The following is a 14050-nucleotide window of genomic DNA, read 5'->3' on the forward strand; positions in this document are numbered from 1 at the left end:
AGGGAAGAGGAAGAGAGAATTGAAAAATTAGAAAACTAAATTATCATGTAACTCTAGAGAGATTTTAATCAAAATTATGATTCACTTTTCTACACATATTTCCCAAATTCAGATGTTGTGCAAACTTAGTCTGCCATTGTTTCCAATCACCTAAATGTCAATGAGATTGCTTATAAGTGGAAAAGGAATCAGAGTGGAAAAATATTGACATCTGTCTCTGTAGCCTGTTATTATTTGACAATGTTCTACAACTTCATTACTTCAATTGATAGATATTTTGAAATGAAGTGATTTAATGGTTCAGCTGAATATATAGCAATTTGCATAAATGATACAAAATCCATTTATGTAACAGTGTACTGGAAATAGTGTATCTTAGTGTCATTGTTAATTTATCTATATTAGTGCCAACAAAATGTATTTCTCTGTCATAAATTATGAAGGAATTGGTTTGGTTTGAAATACTGTGTTTCATTCTCATTTTCTCTTTGGGATACACTTTATTCCTAAATACCCTCTCCCACATCCAGAAGATAGCATGGGGAATTTTGAATTGGCTTAAAAGGGAGAATATGGTCCGTAGCATCATGTGAATGTATTGTTTTTCTACTTTGCAAAAGAAGTAGTTATGGTACATGGATGAACATATCAATGTCCACCCCTATGACCTCAAATACGTTCATGGGAAGTAACTGGAAATCAATAAGCATTAAGAACAAAATGGTGGGAAATGCTTTCTCTCTTAAACAGAAATATTATTGGAATGATGTCCTATAATGCGTGCTAATATATTTACAGAATATATGTAACATATATGCAGATTATCTGATAAATCATTGTCACTCTGACTCTGCTTAGTATATTTCTGTACCAAATGAAATGAATTACCTTTTACTACTTATTCATCTATATATTTTATTTTCTAAAACTTCAACCTAAATCAATGAGTTTGACATGTTTTTTAACTGTGCCCAATTTATATAATAATTGATATTCATGTCATTTGGAATTTCAGTATGTTTAAATTCATGTTATAAAAGGATCAACGGTCTTATTATGTTTGTATAAATATCAAAGTAGGTCACTTTTATTATAGAAGAAGAAAGAAAAAGATTCTTTTGTCTTTTCAAAATAAAGCTTTATACACAAACACACAAAACTACCATTTACAAACTACCATTTACCAAAAAAATATTTTTCCTGAATAGAAAAATAATAGTTTAAAATAGCTATTATTTTCTCTAGAGTCATCTTTATATTATCACTATAGAGGGAAATGTTCCTATACAGTGTTTTTTCCAAACTATTTTCTATATTAATATAGCCCCAAAGATATTTTCAGTTTCTTCAAAATAATTATATTTAATCTCTATTGCTTCAGAAACGCCAACAACGGCTTCAGAAACGCCAACAACGCCAACAAAAGTATAACAGGGAAAAGTGAATTAACCCTTCTTGAGCAATGAAATGTGCTGAATATTTTAAATGTGTAAATTCATCCAATCCTCATAAAACTTGTGAGGTAATTATTATTATTATTATTATTTACTAGATGAGAACAATGTAAATAGCTATTAGTACCAGAGCTGAGATTCGACTGAAGGTAAATCCCATCCTAATCAGAAAAACATTTTCTTAACACACTCAACCCATGTATTTAAACTTACAATTATCTTCTCTCACCCTCTTTATTATCATGTATGATGAACGTTGGTAATCCTCTGGAACTCACACATGGCATCAAAATTCCCTTACTTTGTACTTGCATTAACCACATTGTTACTTTTCAAGTATTATTTTCTCCAGGGAATATTTGTGAAGACACTGGATTCATTTTTAATCACCCATCTGTTCACATTATTTTCTCACTGTAGTAACTGGGCCCTGTGTCCACAAAACCGACCAAGCAAATGGTATATAGGGCTCTAACTCATTTAACAAAAACAATTCCTTGGGATATTGGAGATTAGAGACATACATACATCTTTTCTGTTGCTTGGTTTTTACAATGAAGAGTTCTCATTGCTCTCAGAAAGTAGATAAACCATATTACTGAAAAAAATATCCTATTGATTTTACTACACAAAACATCACCTACATACTATTTAAAACACATATCATTCTAAAAGGGTATCTACTTAGAAAGATAAATATGACCAGAAAGATAAATATGAGCACCACATTTCTAGGCAGATTAAGGGGGAACACTTAAGAGGAATTTTGTTTCCCTTTTGCATCCTAAATGCCTTCTGGCTGGATGAAGAGAAATGGATGAATCCATGGCTTTCTATTAATAGTTGACTGCTGTTGTCATCAGCATGTATCAGGAAAAGCTCATAAGAAGAAAGTTGGTGGCATGAAAATAATACACAGTATTATTAATATTTAATCTGTGCTTTAGCCATCACATAAATATGAAAATGCATAACAATCACAATATTCAAAAAAGAGGCCCTGACTAGATGTAAAAATCTATAGCCAATCTCATCTTTCATATCTGCTTGTCCTCATTCTCATCTGCTGCTGCCCTCCCTCTCTTTGTACAACTAACATTCCAGTCAGAGGATTGCGGCTTGGTTCACAGAGATATAGCTTTGCATAAGATATTTCCTTTACCTTGAGTAGATATTTATTTATTTACCCTTGGAAACACTTGTCTTTCAATATACAGATCAAGCACCATCTTCCCTGAAAATTCTTCCATGACCTATCAGTTAGAAGTCATTTTTTAATCTTTTGTCTTAATTACTTTTTGGAATTTCTTATGCTTCTGTAGAAACACACACCACATTGTACTTGCTAATATTTAAACACATTATCTTTACATGATTAATACCAACATCCCTAGAGTACATATCTTACCTTTCTTACCCGCATCGTTCAAGGGATTTTATACATAATTAAAATGAGAGATAATTGTTACAGAATGAGTCAATCCTGTAGAAGAGAATAATTTCCTTAGCTTGCAACACCTTTGAACCAAGAACTGGCTTCCCACAGTTGAGCAAGTCACTTCAGGTCTTTGAATTGCAATTAATCCAATTTTGAAATACAGGGGTTGGTATACATACTACTAAATATCCTGTAACATTTTATTTATTTATTTAATTTTTTTTTTTGAGACAGGGTCTCACTTTGTTGCCCAGGCTAGAGTGAGTGCCGTGGTGTCAGCCTAGCTCACAGCAACCTCGAACTCCTGGGCTCAAGTGATCCTCCTGCCTCAGCCTCCTGAGTAGCTGGGACTACAGGCATGTGCCACCATACCCGGCTAATTTTTTCTATATATATTAGTTGGCCAATTAATTTCTTTCTATTTATAGTAGAGATGGGGTCTCGCTCTTGCTCAGGCTGGTTTTGAACTCCTGACCTCGAGCAATCTGCCCGCCTCGGCCTCCCAGAGTGCTAGGATTATAGGCGTGAGCCACCGCGCCTGGCCTCCTGTAACATTTTAAATTTGATAATCCCACCAATGCCTTTTTCTCTTGAAATAATTAATCCACTATCAGGCAGCAGTTATTTCAGAACCAGAAGCAAGAGAAATGCCAAATAATCACAAGAATTTTTTCTTCTGCAAGACAGAAACGTGAAAAATTTGACCCATGTTGTTGAAAGCAAAAGTTTGTAATAAATGTATCAAAATGAGATAAACATGTCTAGCACAACTGCAGAAGTCCAGCTAGGCAGAAGTTGTCATCCTGTCAAGTAGCATATGGTTAGCATCTGTAAAAGAGAATTAGTGAAATAGTAGTCTCATCATTTTCCTCTAAATAAAAGAAATATTTAGTAAAAATGCATAAAACCACTTTGCATTGAATCTTATGATTCTATAGAAATGTCATAACATCAATTTTTATCTCTTCTTTCCCTTCAACTGTGGGCTAATTTTAATTCTATACTATTTTAGGTCTAAGCAGAAGCTTCAAAACAGGCGAGGAAAAAATCAGAATAGAGAGGAAATCTCTAACTGTGCTATTAATAGAATAGGAGATAACCTCTGTGGAATCTTGAAGTAGTAAAGTTTTCAGTCTGATTTTCTCATGAGAGAAGCTTATACATATGACAAAAGAAATAATTGAAAGCTTTATATGAACAGGAATCAATTGTTCTCATTAACTATAGTATTAGAGAAGACATGCTGTGAACATTTATAACAGTACTATGTGGAAGAAAAAATGTGTTTCCCTTCAGTTTATAAAAATTACAGAATTATAAAATAGTAACTTGGATTCTAAACAATTTTCTAGAAGATAATAATATTGTTTTAAACACATTTCTTTACAGTCTCTGTAATTATATTTATTATTCAGTTTTAAACTAGCAAACACCAAATATGATGACATAATTGTGAACGTAATAAATTTTGAGATTCTCCAAATGTCTGGTCTTTTATTTTCATGAATAATATTATCAATGAATTTTAAAATATTAATTTTTAAGTGTAGGCCCTGAGTGCTTTAAAAATTAAGATTTTATCACTTTAATCATAGTCTCATCAAAACAATTATTTTTCTATTATGAATAAAAAAGCGTAATGTGTTGGATTTGATTCAGATGAATTGACCGGTCTTCGGTGGGTGTGAAAAGCACTCCTGACATAGCCATTTTCTTTCATCACCTCTTCACCTTTTCTGTAAGTTTCCCTAACAAGTGCAAGTCCCTTGTAACCAGGAGAAAAATAGCAGAAATTACACAGCATAATTTTTTATCTTCCCTATAGGCTTAGTTTGGCTTAGCACCACATTTGGATCAAAGGACTCTGATCTTTGGAGTTTACTGCAGCAGTGTTGATAATGTTGAGGTCTCCAAGCCAAGTTAATAATCACTACAGGCCAACGTGTGTGCCTTCTGGATGTGACACATATATTTAGGTAGTTATGGCAAAATCAGGTTATTAAGTGTGCAAAGGAAAGTTGGATTTAACATATTAATCATTTTCCTGCCAGGCAACCAAGCCTACAATTCCCCTAATGGTCAGTGAACCTTGTCCATCCAACCTCTAAATCTTTGATGAGTTCAGTCTGAATATTGATATGTATTGGTAAGAAACATATGGGTTGTAAATTTTATTAGGAATAAATTTAAGAGTATTAGAAATAAGTTAATGCATATAAAAATACAAACTTTGAAATAGAAAGACTTATATAAATAGGAGATAAGAGTAATAAACATAATAAACAACTTCCAGCCTACGACATGTAAGGAAATCCCACCTTTTTCCATCAACAGCTCAATTTTGATTTTGGAAATATATTTCTTTTCTGGTTTTGGTTCCCAGGATTCCTAGGAAACAGAGACTCTACACCCAACCTCTGAGAAGTCGTGTGACTTATGCAGAGCATTCCCTCGCCTTGCCAGTAAGCACTGTTCAAGGATGGGCATCTAAGCAATCATAAGTACTGACACTTTGAGGATAATTGTTGGAGCTGTGGGGAGCAGGTGTTCTCCTTTGCTCTCTTGATTGTAGAGCACAACCTTTTCATTAACGCAGTCATAAAATGCTTACTCTCTCTGAGAATGAAGCCAGCATAACAAGGAAGAGAGGTGGAGGGCTTAAGGGATGGGCAAAGCTAGGTTCTAGTGACATTGCTTCATGTTTTACTAAATAAAGCAAAACCTAAAAGACAATTCTAACTTTGGATTTTTCCAAATTTACATGAACCAAAAAATTCCCAAAACCCCAGTTCCTAGGACTAAAATTTGGGTTGGAGTGTTATTAGCAGCACAAATGTTCTAATTGATTTGGGAAAGGAATTTATTAGTGTCTTTAAGTCCCAGAACTAAAAGTCAGAGTCAGATAGTTTATGAAAATGATAATGATGAATATATTTTTCCTTATTACTTTTCCTAGGTATTAGAGTACTGGAAACCCTGTGTAGAGGGTGTCTGGTGATAACACTGAGGCTAGCAGAGCAGTGTGAAAGGGCAGAGAGAGCACTGGCACTCCAGGACGGGACAGTGAAGGATGGATGCCTTGATGCAAAGATGCTGGGGCCAGAGCTACTTGCTGTGAATCATAGCTTTGGCATCTAGTAGCTACATGGTCTCAAGCAAGTTACAATCCACTGTTAAGCTCTAGTTTTGTTGCTTATAAAATAAAGAGGGAGTAAAGTAATAGTAGCTGCATAAGTCAGTTGGCATTAAAAAATTAATGCAAAACCTCTTACCATAATGCCCAGCAATAGTATGCCCTTGGTAAATTATTATCATACACAACCGAAATGGGAGTCTTACTTTTGTCACTTACTGAGTTGAGTGCGAACAATAAGGCGATTTTGTTTTTCTAAACTCTAGTATTTTCATCTGTCAAGTGGGTGTGCAATTTTTATCATAACTACTCCACAGAATTGTTATCAAATGAGAAATTGTGGGAGTGTCACTCAGAAGACATTAGGAAACTGAGGCAGAAGGTGACGTGAGCATCTTTACACTTTTAAACAGTCTGAAACAGGGACACCAAAATATCTTCCTGAAACCCCTAACGCAATTTGTCCCATTCTATTGAATCAGAGTCTTCCAAGGTTAAAGGCAAGTCATATAAAATTTAAAACATCTCCACAGGTATTTCTGAAGCTCATGAAAGTTTGAGGATTGAGGCTTTTGTTACAGATTTTGAACCTTGCCTGCTCATTGGAATCTCCTGGGGGAGCTTTACAAACTACAGACCCTCAGGATCTAGCCCAGAGCAATTTAATCAGAGTCTTGGGCAGTAGGGCTGAGAGAATCCATTTACGAAAGTCCACTGGGTGATTCTAATGCGCATCCACGATGAGAACTGCTGTGTTAGGGGAAAGGAACGTGAATACATTTGTTGAGCTCACCATATGTACCAAGCATGGCACTCGATGCTTTGCATACCTTATTTGAGTTTCATTTTGAATTAACCATGTAAAATGGGTGCTGCATCTGTACTCTGCAGTTAGGAAGTAAATCTCACAGAGGTCAGGAGGCATGCTCAAAGATATGCAGTCAGTACATAGTGAGGCAATTGTTTCTCTTTTAGTTCCAAAGCCCATTCTTGAGTCACTTCCCTGCTGGTTTCTGTGCCTGTCACCTGAAGTCTGTAAAGGGCATATAATTTTAGAAGGTAAAATTACTTGCTATTGAAATACATTCTTCATTTAATCTATTTGTTTCCTTTTCATAAGATCAGATTTTCTTTAAAAGCTAAATGGATATGGTTTGGGGGTTTAAAACTAATCTCTAATCATAAAAACTCAAGCACCTTCCACTGACAGTTGCTATCTCTGTATTCCAAAAAGAAACAGAAGTTTTGAAACAGTCACTAAAAGAAACCTTTAAAATGTAAACCCTTTAGGAATACTGAAAACTATTCTAACAGCATTAAAAATAAGTAGGTTCTCATAGGATAGATATTTGACAAGGCACAAAAATGCTTACTCCTTGGGAATCAAATTAAGGAATTTAGAAAGCGAATGATAAACCAATGTATTACCTTAAGGGGAAAAAAAAGTAAATTTTTAAAACTTTATGGTCCCCCAAAGGGAACTCTATATCTGATGATATTTCAAAAGGCACCACTACTTGAATGTGTTAAAAAAGTAAGAGAAATGTTTATAAAAGATTAACAAGAAGAGATTCTTGCAATTTTTCAAACATGAATTAAAAAACCCAGTGGGAATGGGAGTTGGGTAGAGGAGGAAGTCAGTTTTGAAAATCTGAGTAGAATATCACACTGTGAGAAGTTATAGAAAGTTTCACATACATTTTGTTATTATTTTTTTTTTCAAATCAGTGGGTTCAAACTTTATATTAATACAGCTGCAACACTAACTGTGTATCTATTAACACTGTCTGCTGACCTCAAAGACTGCAGTTGCCAGCTTGAGCTGATACCTATAATGCAGGAAAATGGAAACCATAGAATTCACACATTAAATTTCTGGGAAGGCAGTTTCCTAAGCAAAGTGTTATAGGTCAGAGTCATCTCAACTCCCTTCATGTGGGGATAACTACTCGTAGGTATAGGCCAGGAGATTTTCTGACTCCTGGTCAATAAATTCAATGAAAAAATTGTGTTTCTTTCAAAATGAAAAAGATTGAAGAGAAAGCGACATAGCCTATATTTGAAATACGGTTAGAAAAGAAACAAGCAGGGGAGACCTTATTTATGTAAAGCAATGAAGTGTTACTGGGTTCCTGGTTGACCATTGGCATTTCAATGTTTAGCATAATTCTTGTCTATCAATCAGTAGCCGATCCTGGGATGTACTAATAACATATCCATTCCGTCCATGAGCCAATTAAGAAAGAATGTTTTGTACATATAACTATTTTGTCATGTGGGGCTGCCATGATATTTAGCTGTATTTAATTTTTGGTTCACTAAAATGATTTATTGAAAATCACATATTAGCCATTGTATGATGTAATTCAGTAGATCTCAAATTTAAGCATGCGTTTCAATCATCTGGAAGGCTTATAAAATCATGGATTGCTGCTCTCTACCTCTACAGTTTCTGATTTAGTGGTTCAGGCTGGGGCTAGCATATATGCATTCTTAACAAATTCTCAGGTGATGCTCTTGCTGCTGGTCCAGAGACCTCATTTTGAGTAGCACTGCTTTAAATAAAGGGACATTTGAAGGAAAGCTAATGAAAATAACAAAAACAATTATTTCCCACTTGTTGGATGCTTTCTCAGTGTCTAGCCTGGATCTCACTAAAACCTCACAGGTAAGTAATGTAAAATCTAGAAGGATTAAAAGACTTTCTCAAAGTGAGATCAGTAATAAGGGATCAAGACAGGATTTGAACCCTGTTTTGACCAATTTCAAAAGCTTGAAATTGAACAAAAGACCTATAATAATTATTATTTTATGTTTTACATTAGCTTTTCAATACATATTTCCTTTTCTTCTCTAAGACAGGTTTGTTAAACATTGAAAGTACATAAGATCAAATGTATATAACATACCAAACACTATTCCATTGTGTACTTAATGTTAATCAATTCTCAACAACAGAATCAAGAGCTGTAGAATAGTAGTTCAAAAATCAAAAAGTAAATGGACTTTAATGTAATTTCACTCAAATTCTCACCATAGCACCAAAAGAAATTATTGGGGGAGAGAGAAAAGGTGAAGAAAACTGACACTAAAACAAAGTCTAATAAACTTAGTCTGATTATTCAATAATGGCATCTAGGAGAAAGTACACGAATAAGGTAGACCTGGGCTAAGAACTAATAAATGAAATAATCTATGTTTCAAATCATATCATAGTCCAAACTGACTTCAAGAAATAAGGGACTGAGAAAATAATGTAGCAATTTCCTTTATAATTTCCTCACATTCTTTCTCCTGATTTATGAATGCAGAGAAAACCAACTTGAAAACTGGAAGTGACCACTCTCTAATTTCTTGGCACCATCCTATGAAGGAAACTGAGAGTTCTTTTTTTCTTAAGAGTTTCAGAATAGTCTTGAGAAAATAACCTAAATGTTTCAGTTTTCCTAACATCCATATGTTCAATGTATCAGAAAATTAAGAAGTTGGGATAAAACAGGCCTAAATGAAACCTTTAGATCCTGAAATTGATCAGGCATTATACACATTCCCCTGTTATATATCTGAGAAGAGTATACAGTCACAGTATGAAGTAGACAGTGACCTATATCAAGGATCAGTGACCTATACCAAGGACCTATACCAAGGACAGTGACTGATACCAAGGATCGTCCCCCTGTAGCTGTTAAAAAAAAACCCAAAAAACTGAGCATTCCTAGATGTTTCCTCATTCTAGAATGAGGAAAAATACACACACACACACACACACACACACACACACAGACACATGCATTCAAGATACAATTAAAATGGACTAGAAGAACGTAACTGCGAACAATACCCACAACCCATATTTATGTTTACAATATAGTTGGCAATTCAAGTCAGTACATAAAATCTATATTATTTCATAAATAGTTTAGGGATCTTTTTTTTTTTGGCCAAATATTTGGCAAAAAAATGTTAGATAATTGTTCACATGTGCCACCAAAATATATTCAAAAGGAGATATTTGAATAATACCAAATAAAAATAAAACTCTAAGAAAATAAAAGTGATTTCTTATGTAATTTAGAGGATAGGTAAACTTTTATGCATGGTTCTCTTAGAGATAAAATGCAGAGACAATTTGTTAAGTTTTTCTCTACAACATGACCTTGAGATCAATAAATCAAAATGAACAAAAATATTAAAAGAAAATAACAAATTAGAGATAATAGTATGAAAAATAAAAAATAAAATGTTGGTGTCTTTAATACAGACACCTGTCTTTGAAATTGACTAGAACAAATGAGAACAAACCAATAGAAATATGGACAAAGTGTGTGAACGGATAATTCAAGTTCACCAAGTTACCAGTGATTAATAAAACATATGAAACTGTCTTCAATCTGTGCAGTCATCAAAGAAAAGCAAATTAATGCTATGCTCTACTTAATTACCATATATTGTCCCAGCTTAAAAATAATAAAACCCAGAGGATGTTTTATTATTCTTTCTTACTTGTGGTAGAAATATAAATCGTCACAGCTTTTTATATGACAATTTGGCAACACATCAATTTTTGAATTGATATATCTATTCATTTAGTAGTTTAACTTCTAGGTATTTCTCCTAAGAGTTTAATTATTGCCAGGGACAAAGACATAATTACAAGGAAATGAATTGATCACTATTTAAAATGGGGAAAATTAGAAAATAATTTATTCCAAATAAGTATATTAATTTGTGTGCCTTAAAATATTAAATATAGTTATTAAAATATTGTTACAAGAGAATATTTAATAATAGAAATATATTTTTGATAGCTCACTAAAAAATTTTAAAACATTATATAGAATGTTACTCTATTTGTAAACAAATATATAGTTGATTCAAGATGGCAGACTTAGTCCATTAGAACTAATCACCTCACCCTCTTAAAGTCCCATAAAATTGAAATAAAGAGTGAAAAGATATGAATCAGGAATCAAAAATATTAAATACATTAGTGGAAGAAGGAAAGCAAATAGAAGAGGGCTCAGGAAAGCATGGTGCAGGAGCACGAAACATACCCCATGCATAGACCTGGTTGTTTGAAGGAGAGATTGAGTGGCTTAGAGTAAGAAGCCCAGAACTGGGACAGGCAAATAGAAAAGATATTCGAAAAGAAGCAGAACCCACCATGAAAGTAGTAAAAGTTCTCCACATAGTATATGTAATCACCCATTGTCCTCCCATCTCCCAAACCCAATGGCCCATAGCTAGGCATTTTCTTCTACACAAAAGTTAGAATTTTCTGCTCTAAATGTGGAGTAAATGGTCTAGGCTTTGTTCAGGCACCCGAGGTTAAATTGTGACTTCTGCTGGCCTTTAGGAACACCAAGCGTGATGTTCAAGTTTCCATGATTCTTCCAAAGTGAAGACTGTCAGGTATCAGGCATCAAGTCGCTCTAAAGTGCTGCTTTGGTCACTTTCCTACCTTCTCATTCTTAGGCTCAAATAAAAAAACAGCAATAAGAAAAACAGGAATAGACATTAGACAAAAGCTTTCAGCATGGAAAACATGGAATTAAAAAAATAAAGATTATTAAATATGTAAAAAAATTCAGGGGACAGAAAAAAGCTTTAAAAACTTCTAGCCATTATTTTCAGAAAAAAATTAAGAAAATATTTAACCAATCTAACAATATCAGGATGAATTCAAATGGTCCAATTGAAGAAAAAAGAAATATCTTTAGGAGACAGGTCAGTAGGTAGATAGATAGATAGACAGGTAATTTTCTAATTTAAAAGGAAAGCAACAGTAAACATGCTTTGGATTTGGTTTTCACCATATCAGCCATGATGTTGATAAGGGCAACTTTCACAGCTGTAATATAAATATTTATTTAGTTTTCTCTATGACTCTTGAGCTCAAATTCTGAGGCCCTGAACTTTCCATTTTTAACTTCAAGTCTCCAATATAGTCAAAAGTTGCCAGCCCAATCCACAGTCCATTTACTCTGTATTTTTATTCTGCAACAGCTATAAAGTCTTCTAAATTTCGTCTTTTACAGACACTTGATCTCCTAAAGACTTGCCTTTTATAGATACTCGATGTGATAGAGAAAGGGGGAATTAAATTATAGAGAACAAAAATGTAGTCATTAAAATATCTTTTTCTGCAGTGAATAATAATTATGCAGTGTGGCAGCACTGTTGATTGATTGCTGAAATCTACTCTCCCTTCTTCCATAGTAATAGAGTTGTGGCTTATCACAAGATTTCTCAGAGCAGCTAGAAAATGCATCTCCCAGCTTTACTTACAACTAGGCATAGCCATGTGCCTAAGTTCTCACCTAATGGACTGCAAGTAGAGGTGCTGTCATTTTCAGACCTGGGCATTATATCATTGGGTGAATACATCTTTGTATTTCCTGCTTACAGTCTATTGTTGATAGTTGATTATTTTTACTCCTGGTCTTTCTCTATGTTTTATAGTATGTCCTTATTTTTTCTGACATTTAGATGGCATCTATCACAAGATTTTAGTGACAGTATAGGTTTTTCTCTATTATAATCATCCTTTGACTACTACTATTTCAATAGGAAAATATGGGAAATAAGTATTGAAAAACATGAACTCAAATAAATATATTTTAACCACAAGTTTACTTTTAAGAATGTATCCAAAGTAACAGAGATGTGCTTCATAAAAACAGAAAAATAGTAAGAGTTCAGTTATAAGAGTTATTTGTTTTATATATAACATTTTCTTTTTTTTTTTTTTTAGTCTCTATAAAGACTATCAAAAATTGCCAATACTGACTATATTTCAAGCTGTCATGGCAAGGTATTGGGAAAAGTTTTCAATTAGCAATAATCACACCTCAGATAAACCTCATTGGCTTTATGAGGTCAAAAGCTAATTTCTTAAATTAATTTAAAATTATGTTTTTAAAATAATATGATATTGTGTATGTGGCATATATATATGAGTTTTATACATACATGCATATAATCTTATAATCTGAAGGAAAGTATATGAAATTCATATTACATAAAAATAATTATAGATAATTTTTTTATTTTCTGAATACTTATGTTCATTTTCTAAGATGTTTTTAATTAATATATATTTATGTTATTTAAAAAATAATTTAAAAGAAGTAGTTTTGCCTCATTAGCCTGTCTCTGAGGTAGGTAAAAAATTTCGAATCATCAATATCTATACATTTTCTTCTTTTTCAAAAAATTTAATTTTATCGAAGAATACGTTAAAAACCAATTTTAATTAAACTAATTAATGTAGACTAACAGATTGATTAACCTCCTTTTAAGAGTTAAAATTCTTCTTAAATTGAGGTATTTTCATAAATAATGCAAAAACAAGTAAAAAAAGAAACCTCAGAGACAGGAGTGGGAAAAAATATATATTTTGCAAAGCCACAGTTAAAAGAATGTCAATTTTATTGGGCTTAAACTCATAAATTACTTATATTACTTATATTATTTGTAAACTAATCTCTAGACTCTTACAGACATTATAAATTTGCTTTTCTTCTTACATAGTTAATATTTGGGCAGTGTAGGCTTGTCTGTGTTAGGCAAACTTAACCAACCAAAGTCACTAAACCCTGAAGAGCAAATTACAATGCACAATGTGCTAATCGGGAGTAATGATTAAGTCACACACCTTGCCTAGTGAGAGGAGTCAATTAAAACATCTAAATATAGCAAGCAGAATATAAAAGCCGGATGCAAGTAGCCCCTGTAATGAAGGACACATGGCTGAAAAAAGATAAAGCTACTGAGGAAGTGAATAGGGAGCAACTTTGGAAAGATATTTTATTCAACCAATATTTATTTGAGGCTTAAAATATATATATATATATATATATATATATATATATATATATATATATTCACTGTTCTTTCTGCCTTGAAAATACAGACTTGTATGTTTCTCATAACGGCTCCATGTGCTAACATGAAAACTTTCTAGAAAATTTCCTTGATACATATGAGGCAGGCAAGTAATGCATTTCTTAGTTCTAAATGGCC

General features: G+C 33.1%; 1 non-coding gene across 1 annotated transcript; it reads right to left on the reverse strand.

The window, feature by feature from the left end:
- Window positions 1-12779: 12779 nt before the first annotated feature.
- On the reverse strand, window positions 12780-12913 carry LOC142870251 (U4 spliceosomal RNA). The gene has a single exon (XR_012918688.1). It is a non-coding gene; the product is annotated as a U4 spliceosomal RNA (small nuclear RNA).
- Between the last annotated feature and the right edge of the window lie 1137 nt (window positions 12914-14050).

Source organism: Microcebus murinus, chromosome 3, assembly GCF_040939455.1.
Source record: "Microcebus murinus isolate Inina chromosome 3, M.murinus_Inina_mat1.0, whole genome shotgun sequence".
Taxonomy (NCBI): Eukaryota; Metazoa; Chordata; class Mammalia; order Primates; family Cheirogaleidae; genus Microcebus; species Microcebus murinus.